Raw genomic sequence first — 12,060 nt, 5'->3', positions numbered from 1 at the left:
AGAAACCCCAGGAAGATGTGTCTGAGTACTTCTCCCGATTCGAGACTGTGTTTTCCGATTACAGTGGCCAAGACATGACCACCGCAACCGGACACCACCTCTTTGTCCAGAATTATGTAAAGGGTCTGTCGCCAGAAGTTTCCCAGAAACTACAGACCAGCGAGAGTAGTTGGGCAGCCTCCAAACCCGCAGCAATTCTCCAGATGGCCCAATACTACGAAAACCAGAAGAACGAGAACGATAGGGCGTCAGAGAAGAAGAAAAAGGAATTAAAGGAGAGGGTAATGATAGCACAGTTGCAAGGGGTGACCATGGGAAGGGAACCCCCGAAAGAGAATTACCAACCAACCGCCCCTAGAAAGCTACCCCCTAGAGATCATACCCCTACACCCTACAACGGACGGAGAGACTTAGATGGGAATCAATGTGCGTTCTGTAGGGGGTTCGGACACTGGAAATCCCAGTGCCCGGTCCTTCTGGAAATGAACAAGAATAGGGACCCCAGAGACACAGCATATGACCCCAGAAATAGAGGACAGGGACGAGGGCACACGAACAACACCATCAACGACAGACCAGGCAGACCAAACACCTTTGATCACCCCCGCCAAAACCAGTGTCAGCAGTCCGACTATGAGAGCACTCATGACTTCGCATAGGACCGCCAGGGGCAAGGGAGGGATCCAGTCGAACTCCGTGTTGACCAGCAAGGTCCTTACGTCACCGCTAAGGTCTTGGGCACAAAATCTCCATTCCTGGTAGATACTGGGGCGACACGTAGTGCGTTATCTAAACGACTGATTCCTAGGGCACCCTTGTCTGGCTCACACGTAACCTCAATAGGCTTTGACGGAACGCCCTCCACTAACCCCTTATCAGCACCAATCTCCTTTGACTTAGAAGATAACACCACTGACACGACCTTTCTGCTCTCCTCCAACACCCCCGATGCTATTATGGGACTTGATTTGCTAAAACATTTTCGAGCCACCATCAGATGCTCCCCAGACGGAGTTCGAGTCATCCTACACGATAACCCAGATCTGTCCAGACCCTGTCACACACGGCGTATGCTCTCTATAACCGATGCTGATATGTCCCTACTCGACACACTACCTTCACATCTATGGGCTAAAACCGACTCAGATGTAGGGCGCATGGTGATCGACCCGGTACACATAACCGTCCGACCGGACGCAGTGCTCCCAAAGCTTCCACAGTATCGGATATCGCCCGAAGGCGAGAAGGCATTGGTGGAAATCATCGAGTCCCTAGTCGAGGCAGGAATGGTAGAAGAAGTAGTCAGTAATGTTTGCAACAGCCCTATCCTACCCATTGTAAAGAAGCAAGGCGAGGGAGATGAGAAAGCCTACCGTTTCATTGTTGACTTACGAGAAGTTAACAAAGTAGTCATACCTCAGTACCCCGTGGTCTCAGACATCACCACCATCCTCACCCTGATTCCATCCACTGCCACCATCTTTACTGTTATTGACCTCAAGAACGCATTCTTTTCCATCCCCATCCACCCAGACAGCCGCTACCTGTTCGGCTTCACTTTAAAAGCCCGTTCGTACAGATTCTGCAGGGCACCCCAAGGCTACACTGAGAGTCCCAGTATTTACAGCCAAGCCCTCAAGAGGCAACTGGATGCAGTCCAACTACCCGATGGAGTGGTGTTGATACAGTACGTCGATGACATTCTTTTGGCGGCTGACACCACTCCTCTTGCAGTCACAGCCACCATTCACCTCCTCCGCTTCCTTGCGGAGAACGGTCACAAGGTCTCCAGAAAGAAATTGCAATTCTGCCAGCCCCAGGTAACGTATCTAGGCCACCTACTATCCAAAGACGGGAGGAAACTTACCCCTGACCGAATTCAAACCATCCTAGAAACCCCTGTTCCCAAAACTCAGAAGCAAGTACGATCCCTAGTGGGCCTCACCTCCTTTTGTCGACAGTGGTTGCCAAACTTCAGTCTTACCATAAAGCCTCTGCTTTCCCTGCTGGCTAAGGATGTCCCCTTCCCCCTCCCCTGGACACACCTGAATGTCAATCCTCCTTCAAAGAATTACGAAACGCCCTCTGCTCGGCCCCAGTCCTAGGAACCCCAGACTACACTAAACCTTTCTCCCTCTACACCCACGAAAGGGAGGGATGTGCGTTGTCTGTCCTAACCCAGTCCATAGGCCCTAAGCAACGCCCTTGTGCCTACTTCTCTGCCACTCTTGACCCCGTAGCCAGAGCTTTGCCCGCCTGCCTTCAAGCAGTAGCCGCCGCTGCTGTCTCTATCCGACAAAGTGAGGGGATCGTGCTCTCGAACCCCCTCACGGTATTGGTACCCCATGCTGTTGACACCCTCCTGAACCAAACCAAGACTCAACACCTGACTAGCGCACGACTGACTGGTTATGAACTGACTCTGCTTGCACCCCACATCACATTGAAACGATGCACCACTCTGAATCCAGCTACACTACTGCCTCTCCCTGACGCTGACCCCAATGCATCCCCTATACATGATTGCGTGACCCTCACCGACGAACAAACCAAGAGTAGGGTTGACCTCCGGGATACTGCCTTCCCGGACCCTGACGGAGAACTGTGGGTGGATGGCTCATGCATCAAGCTCCCCGATGGCACCACCTCAGCTGCCTATGCAGTCACCACAGCCCGAACAGTTGTTGAGACAGCCCGCATCACACAGCGATCCGCACAGGCGGCGGAACTAATTGCTCTTACACGAGCCTGCATTCTGGCAGCAGGGACAACCGCAAACATTTATACAGACAGTCAGTACGCCTTCGGGGTAGTTCACCACTTTGGGCTCTTATGGAAAGAGAGGGGATTCTTGACTTCTCATGGCACACCCATCCTGCATGGAGATCTAGTCTCTGCCCTGACCGAAGCAGTCCTCCTCCCCACACGGTTAGCTGTGATCAAATGCCAGGCACACAAGAAGGTGACAGACATTATAGGACAGGGAAATGCACTGGCTGACATTACTGCCCGAACCACAGCCGAGAATAGGTCCACGACCCGTATGTACGTGACCAGGTCACAAACTGAGAAATGGAAGGATGCTAGGGAAACAATTAGGGATATCCAACTAGCCAGCACACCACACGAGTTAACTGAATGGGCCCGGGTGGGATTGAAGGACGATGACGGTTGCTGGCGAACCAAAGACTTGAACAAATGGTTGTTACCAGATTCATACTTGATCCCCATGCTGACCATGGCACACTCCCCCGCACACATAGGGTCTGCCCCCATGATCGAACTCATCTCTAAAGTCTGGCACAACGACAAAATACCAGACTCAGCCAAATGTCTAGTCCAACAATGCCTAGTATGCCTCCAACACAACCCTGGGAAAGGAACTGCTGTACCCCGGGGAGGGTTTGGGGTCCCCAATCACCCCTTTGAAGTCCTACAAATGGACTATGTCCAGCTAGAAAGGTACCAAGGTTTGAAGTATGTACTTGTCATCGTGTGTGCCTTCAGCAAGTGGGTGGAAGCCTACCCAACCCATGACAACACCGCTATGACTACCGCAAAAGTACTACTGAAGGAATTCTTCCCCCGATACGGCCTTTGTCGAATTTTGTGGAGCGACAATGGCCCCCACTTCGTAGCCGAAGTTATCCAACTCATCTTAAAAGGGTTGGGTGTAAAACAGAAGTTCCATGCGGTCTTCCATCCCCAATCTGCAGGCCTGGTTGAGCGACACAATGCCACATTGAAGCTTAAGATAGCAAAAATAGTCGCCACCACAGGGCTAAGATGGCCAGACGCTCTCCCACTAGCATTGCTATCAATGCGTTCCACCCCCACCAAACACCACTTAACCCCCTACGAGGTCGTCTTCGGACGGCCCATGAACCTTTGGACTGCACCAAAACCGACATCCATCCACGACGTCCCGGACGTCCTCATGTCTGATTATCTGTACAATCTAACTAAAACGTTGTCTATCATCCATCAGCAGGTGCTGCACGCCATTCCCGATGGTTCCAGGGGCCCCGGGCACGACATCCAACCTGGTGACTTCGTCTTAGTGCGTAACTTCCAGCGCACCAAGAGTCTGGAGCCCCGGTGGACGGGCCCCCTGCAAGTCCTGATCACCACCCGAACAGCTCTTCGAGTGGAGGGGAAACGCAATTGGCTGCATGCACACCACTGCAAGAAGGTATCACCGACCCTGACAACCACGGACAACATCACCGCCCAAGAAGGACTTCTGGACAAAGACCGACCATCCCTGAGCCGCTGCCCGGATACAGAGACACTTGAATTGATTGAATATCCCGATCCCACTGTGCCATCCAAAGAAGGGTATAACTTGCGACGAAAGGAGAGGACTTCGGCTAAGCAGACCACAGGCTAAGTGGAAATCTCAGAGCGGTAGCCTAGTCACCCCAAAGGCCACCAGGAGAGAAACTAAGCAAAGTCTGTGGTTCTGCCCGCTACCGAGTCTCTCGAAGGTGATGGAAGCGCCCGACATGAAGGTGATGGAAGCAACCGGACGTCCGAAGATCCCCTACAAAAACTCAAAGACTGACCGAATGCACAGCTTTAAGACTATAACACTTTTTATTACCCTTCTCTTTTGCCTTCTCCTCATGGTCACCTTCTGGATCATGGAGGAAAACACACCCGCTCATAAGACATTGCTGACCACCGTTCAACCTACCACCACGAAGGAGCACCATCTGATCTCACTTTCACCCCAACTCCGAGAAAGGCGTAAGGAGTTCTGGAATAACTCTTTTGTGCAGTTGCTCCACCAACACAATCTTGCCACCAACGCCACTAACTGCTGGATCTGTGGATTGCTACCACATGCCACTGGGCACTCAATCCCTTTCATCCCTTCACCTTTTTCTGCCCATGGTTCCTGCCTCGCCTGGCTGATCCTTCTGCAGGAGAGCTACAAGGACAATGCCACTTCCGGCAGAACCATGTCACACTTCTACCATGGGTTCTGGATGAACAAAACTGGTAGAACTTCCGCCCTCTTCTGCCCTCTGAGATCGAACGCTTCCTTTCACATGGACATCCCTGCCAAAGAACGAGTTGAAATGCATGTGTTCAACAATCCAGCCAGACCCACCTTCTCTTACCTCCGAAAACGGACGGCCGCCACCCTAACAGTGGCCCTGTCCGTCATCAACATCACTGGATCTGTATGCCTCGAAGGCCTGGGGGCACAGCTGGTGGGCCACAGCTCCTGCCTCATCACCCGAACATTGGATTCAGTTGACCCACCCTCCTTTGTTGCCTCCCCGAATATGTACTTCGTCTGTGGTACTAAGGCCTACACCTGGCTCCCGAAAGGTTGGGGAGGCACCTGCTACATCGCCTTTGTCCTTCCTCCGACGTATGTGGCTCCAGCAAACCATCACCGACAGAAACGGGCCAAAGACATTGTGCAGGCCGACTCCACCGGAGCACAGTTCATGGACGCAGTCAAAGGCCTTGTTCCACTCTGGGGCCCAATGGCAAACAGCCGTGCCATCCGCCACTTAACCCAGGCAGTCGAAACGGCAATGAACATTACGGCTGGCGCCCTCGCCAACAACACCGCCGAGCTCCAGGCCGTCCGCTTAGTGGCCCTTCAGAACCGCCTCGTTCTAGATGTGGTTCTGGCTGATCGTGGAGGAGCATGCCGCATCATTGGGTCCAGCTGTTGTACCTACGTACCAGACAACTCACCCTCAGTCTACAAAGCAATTGAACACCTCCACAGACTGTCCACAGAGGTCCATCAAGAGCAAGAAGAATGGTCGCTGGGGAGTTGGTTTTGGGACGCTATTAAAGGTTGGGGATGGAGGCTGTTTTCATTTGTCCTAATACCGATTGTAATACTATGTGGATGTTGCTTGGGGATTCAGTGTCTGCCACCTTTATGTTCGCTTTTTATGAACTGCATCTGCCCTAAGACTTTGAACTTTGAAACAGAACGGATGAAAGCCCTTTATGAGGTGGAGGTCCGTAGTATTATGGGGATAAATCCGAACTAGACAAGCTGGCGAGATATGTTAAAAGGGAGGACTGTGGAAATTTAGCTTACAAACTGAACATTATCTGCGCCATCTTGCCTCTCCCCAGCGCCACGCACAGCGAATGCACGGCCGCCATTTTAGGCACCCCACTCTCTCCCCGCTCATTGTCAATCGCCAGCGCGGTCCCCTTGGCGCTGCGAGCATCCCCCCGCGCGCTGGCCACCCCCGCTCTCTCATACAGGCCATAAACCCTCTCTTTCTGCGCGACCCTGCTATGAAACCACTTCCGACCGACAACCCATACATGGTCATGCCTCTCCTTTGATAACCCCCTTCCTCTGCACCCCATTGTCCGAACTGGTCCCAGGCCATCACCTAGCCCTGCGGATGCAGTTTATTGCCCCTACTGTAAGGGAAACACCCCACATCAAAGGGATTACAGTAGATCAAAGCCCCTACTCCCTGAGACCCGACCGGTCACACACACCCCCAGGAATTGGCGGAATACCCTGCTGCGCAATAGCCGTCTCCTACTGTGGGTGGGGTGGGAACTTCTACTGTATCTATGTGTGGGATCGGATCTGAACCGGGGCTTCAGGGGATATTTCCCCATACTTCAAGGGAATCTCAAGAATGTACTATGTGTAATAAAGCAATAAACCAGTGTATAAGAGACCAGGTCTCAGAGATGCAGTTAGAGCACCTCGTGACGATACCTTGCTGTCTGATCTGATGTGTTCTGCTCCGACGGAATAAAACTTTGTTTCCTGCCTTCCAGTCTCCGGCGCCTGCCTCTTTCATTGGTAAATTATCGAGTGGTATAAGAGGCGATTACCGCCGGGCAAATACTTGAAAGGTTATCGACTGAAACTGCCGCTACCATTTAACAACAGAAGCTTACTTACTGTGCCTGTTGGAAATGGCCCATTTTACGGGGTTATGCCCAAACATTTTGCTTCTTCCTCCTATTTTTCCTTGACCTGTTTTTGTTGGTGTTAGGACTCTGGGCACTTTACCAATGCTATTCAGTGGAAAAGTGCAAATGCTCTCTGTAAATTGTGTTATGATTTGTGTTTCCATGATTGGCATATTTGATTTACTAGTCAGTCCCTAGTACCGTGCACTATGTGTGCCCAGGGCCTGTACATCAAATGCTGCTAGTGGGCCTGCAGCACTGATTGTGTAACCCACATAAGGAGCCTGTAAATGTAACTCAGATCTGCCACTGCAGTACCTGTGTGCAGTGTAGTACTGCTATGTCGACTTGACATGTTCACCAACGTGCTTGGCCCTAACCTTCCCTTTTCTTACCTGGGAGTTACCCCTAAGGTAGGCCCAAGGTACCCCTGTGGGCAGGGTGCAGTGTATGTGAGAGGTAGGACATGCCCTGATGTGTGCGGCATGTCCTGATAGTGAAATACTGCCAATTTTGTTTTCCACTATTGCAAGGCTATGTGGTCCATAGAAAAGCATTGGAGTTAATTTATAACATCTTATAAATATGACTTCCCATTGGGACCAGATGGGAAAACAAAGTTTAGTATGCCTGAACTCAGAATCTAATAATGCATTTTTTAGTAAAGGTGATTTATACATTCTGTGTTTGAAAATGCAACTTTTAGAAAGTAGGTATTTTCTTGCTTAGCCATCCTCTGTGCCTCTGCTAGGATGAGTATTGACTGTCTGGCTTTGGAGTGACAGGGGCTGGGGATGTGCAGTGGCTCCAGAGAGTCTGATGAGTCAGGGCTGGGCTGAATAGACCTGGTCTGCATTTAGAGTAGTGGGAGGAGTTTCCACTAGCATCTGAATAGGCCCAGTCTGCATTTAGAGTAGGGGGCGGGGATTCCTTTCACACCTGAATGGGCCTGGTCTGACAGAAACAATGCTCACTCTGCCTCCTGATGGGCAGCTACACTGAGAGGACAGAACGGGTTCGGGCTGGGCACAGGGCTTCTCTCTCTGCCACAAGAGAACAAAGGAATTTTGGGTATAAGTACTGGAACCTAGAACTTTAGAACTCTTTTGGACCAAGAAGACTGCCAAGAAGAAGAGCTGGAGAAGCTGTGAGAAGGAACTAGCACTTTGGTGAGTGCTTTGCTGTGTTGGCCTGCAATCGCTGCTTCTGTCTTGGGCAGTGAAAGGACTGGACTGAACTTTCTACATCTTCTTCATTGAGTTTCTCCAAGGGCTTGAGGTAGAGCTTGCCCCCTGTTCACGAAGTCTCAGAAACAGCAAAGACTAAAAGTTCTTCGGCCATCAGCACTGTGGACTGGCTGTTTTGTCCTTCAAAAGAATAAAAAGCAACCCAACGCCATCTACGACGCTGCTGCTGACTCCGTGTACTGAAGGCACCACAGAGGACACCGCCGCACGCTGCAGTGCAACCCTGGTCTCACCAACGCTGCCACCCGATGCCGCCACCGAGCCACTGCTTGCACCATGACCTATGGGCACCGCACATAGCACTGCCTCGCTTCACGATGCCGCCTTGGTATACCGACGAAGCCGTTCCATGCCAACATTGATGCCGTTGCTTGCACCGTGGTTCGAGGGCACCGCTTGTAAGTTACACGATGCACCGTCCTCATCCCACACCGCAGCCTTGGCCTACCAATGCTGGCGTCATCGACTCCAGTTCATCAGCCAACAACAGCGATTCAGCAACGACAACGACGCTGCTGGCACCAAGACTTTCTAGCACCGCGATGAGCACCACATGCACTGCAGCCCTGGTCCAACCAACGCCACTGGATGAAGGTCACCGAGTGGCTGCCTGCACCACGACTTGAGGAAACCGTACGCCACACCACTACACTTCGCACCGCAGCCACAACGCCTACCGTTGTCGGCACTCCCGTCTTGAACCATGGGAAGTTTGATCTGCATGCTCATGACTTCAAGAGCCCGACAACTCCTGCACCGACCTCTGGAACTGATGCCGGAGGACGCCGGCCCTTTGGGGCTCATCGAGAGGTTGCCGATGCCCTACATTTCTAAAGGTACTGTTTTGCGAGTCTTCCCGACACCGTAGCTGGCCCGCAATGCCACGGTCAGCCAGAACTGTTTGGATTTGTTTTTCACCACTCCCTGATAGCCCCAGATGGAGCTATCAACATCAAGCAACTGTATTTCAAGTCTATTTTGATTACTTAAGATTTCTGAGAACTGTATTTGGGTTTTTCTCGTTTTGGTCTTGTTTTGGATATATACAAATATTGGATATTTTTCTACACTGGTGTGGTGTCCTTTTGTAATGTCTTCACTGTATTACTGTTGGTTATGTGCAAATGCTTTACACACTGCCTCTAAGATAAGCCTGACTGATTGTGTCAAGCTACTAAGGGAGTGAGCAGAGGTTATTTTAGGAGTGTAACTCCCTTATCCTGACTAGAAGGAAGGGTCCCTACTTGGACAAAGGTGAAAACCCTTGCCAAATAGAGACCCCCATTTCTAACAGTGCCTCGCTCAGTTTAACTCCTGCAAGTGTCTCAAAGCACTGTGCCCCCAAGCATCAATTGCCTACTGTATGCGCCCCTCCACCCCCTGGGTCTAGATATCACCCATCTTGCTGCATTCCCTTTTGGTGCTGGTTATTAATGACTGCTGTGTTGCCAGGTCTGAAATACTAAGCAAATGAACTCATCCGTAAAAGGAAGCCTAAAGCTAGCGAACAGCCTTCCATAAAAAGCGCAGAAAGCTGCCAGGCCTTACAAATCACCAAAGAAAGAGCATGAACGATATGGCCCAGATTCTCGTAGCTGTCAGACAATGCAGTGCAGCACCCAAAGAGGCAGCACTGCGTTGCGTGAAAGGGAGAGAGCAGGACAGCACCATATTCACATGGCTATGGCACTCTCCTCCCCTCTCTCTAGCTATGATGCTGATTTCAGCAGCCGTGTACCAGGCACACACCTTATCACCATAGAGCTAAGGTGTGTGTGTGTGTGTGTCCACTATAATCTGTGTGCTGGAAGGGTACCCTTCTAGTTCAAAATACTATGAATAGACACACTTCAAAGATTGTCCTACTTTCTATTTGCCACCGAAACCCTAACTGTCACCTAACCCATGTCTTCTTGTCTTATTTTTTAAATGTTTGTGGGTACATGCTACTGCTTTGGTACTCCCTTAGTGTCCCCACCCAAGCTTCCCTCCAATTAGCGTGGGTTTGTTAACCCCCAAATATGTTTAGCATTGGGTTAGATTTGCAAAAGTAATGATAACCAGATGCTAAACCTTTGTGAATCTGGGCCTATGCATTCTGTAATAGTCTATAAAACATTTATGTAGCATTACTGTTTGCAGCCAGCCAAATTCTTCTAGACAGCAGCACAAAATATCTGTGCTAAGCCTGGGCAAAGCACTACGCTACGCTCGCGTAGTTTGCGAAGTTCGCACTACGCGAATTGCACGTAGCACAGTGCGAACACGCGTAGCGTAGTGTTGCGTAGTGCTGCGGTCATTTTTTGCTTGCTCGTGGTCCTCAACGTCAATTTGGCGACCGCGAGCAAGCAAAATGACATCCCGGCGAGACTTTTTCCTTGTTCGCGATCAGCAACATCAAGTTGGCGATCGCGAGCATGGAAAATAAACCTCCCGGCGAGATTCCCAACGCGAGGAGGTCATGTTTCTCATTGCGAGTGGTCGCGTATGCTCGCGACCGCTCGCGATGAGAAACTGCCAGTTCGCGTTGAGAAAGCTGCCGCTCGAGTAAAAATCTACTCGAGCAGCAGAAAACTACAGCTCGCACTGTGCAAGATGCCCTTTTCAATGATTGCACAGTGCCGGTTGCTTGTCTGCACTGTGCAATCATTGAAAACGACATCTGGCACAGTGCGAACAAGGTACTACGCAGTTCGCAAGGGGCTACGCGTAGCTCGCGTAGTGCGAACTGCACTTTGCGTAGCTTCGCGAAGTGCTACTTCGCGAACTACGCCCAGGGTTAATCTGTGCACCATATTCCAAAGCTCCTGAAACATAAGTTCGGTTACTAAATTTCTTATAAGAAAATTAAATTAATATAAATGTTCTTATTCAAAACTGATATTTGATGCTTATCATCTATAAACAGCTTAGCTTAATTCATGCACTTGTCTGTGTGGGAACCAAAGTATATTTGTATATGAACTTGCATTCATTAGCTTCATACATGCTGCATTCCCATTACAAGATGCCCACCACTCTTTATTACCTGAATTCCTGTTTTTTGTCATGGCTGGCTAAACAAACACCTCCTTCACACTATTTATTTCGCCGTTCAGTCAAATTGTATATCATAATGATATACTGTTTTTCCAGCCACTAGGTAAATAACAGAAATGATATACTATTTGTCCGGCAGCTGGGTAAACAGCCAATTCTTTATAAGTATGGCACAGTTCAGTTCTCTGGCTTTCATACGAATCAGCACAGTAACTTTCCTTGCTGTGCTGTGCTTCATAAAAATTTAGTAAATATGGGAGTGTAGGAGAAGAACTTTCCCCAACAAGAACATGAAGTGTGCTTTTGTAGAGGATGGTCTACTTCCCTTTATTGAATTTTATGCTAGATAGAACTTCGCACAGCATGAATAATCACATACAATTCCCAAAAGAATACCTAGAAAGCTACACCAACGTCATTCTGCAGGTGTACTATATGCAATGTTTATAAACGGCAAAAAATGTAAAGGTAACTTTGAGCTGACAACTAAGTTTTATGTTTTTGGGTGAATAGGGCCCATTGATCCCACTTCTTTTATGAGTCAGCAAAGGAATACTGGATTGGTGTTGCTAGTTTTTGGTGCAACCTGAGTGGTTGCAAAATCTTGTACTAGGGAAGTTGGCATGGTCATTATGAGTTCCAGGGGTTGGGCTCATTGGCTGTTTCCTAATATGAAATGCACAATGTTTTATGAGCATCATTTCACATGTATTAATTTTTCCACTAACTCAGCCTTACTACAGCATTGTGAGAAAATAAATAACCAGCTGTATTTCAATTGTTCTCCATGTTGTGGTGCAAGACTAAGATAGCTCTCTGCATTTTAGTACATTTGATCTTCTAGTTATCA

General features: G+C 49.7%; 1 protein-coding gene across 1 annotated transcript in view; it reads left to right on the top strand.

Moving 5' to 3' along the window:
- Positions 1 to 12,060, top strand: part of LOC146808987 (sialic acid-binding Ig-like lectin 13) — a 435,230-nt gene that overhangs the window by 352,305 nt on the left and 70,865 nt on the right. The window lies entirely within an intron of this gene.

Source organism: Triturus cristatus, chromosome 7, assembly GCF_964204655.1.
Source record: "Triturus cristatus chromosome 7, aTriCri1.1, whole genome shotgun sequence".
NCBI lineage: Eukaryota > Metazoa > Chordata > Amphibia > Caudata > Salamandridae > Triturus > Triturus cristatus.
The sequence above is the reverse complement of the archived record's forward strand: the minus strand, read 5'-3'. Positions and strand labels throughout refer to the sequence as shown.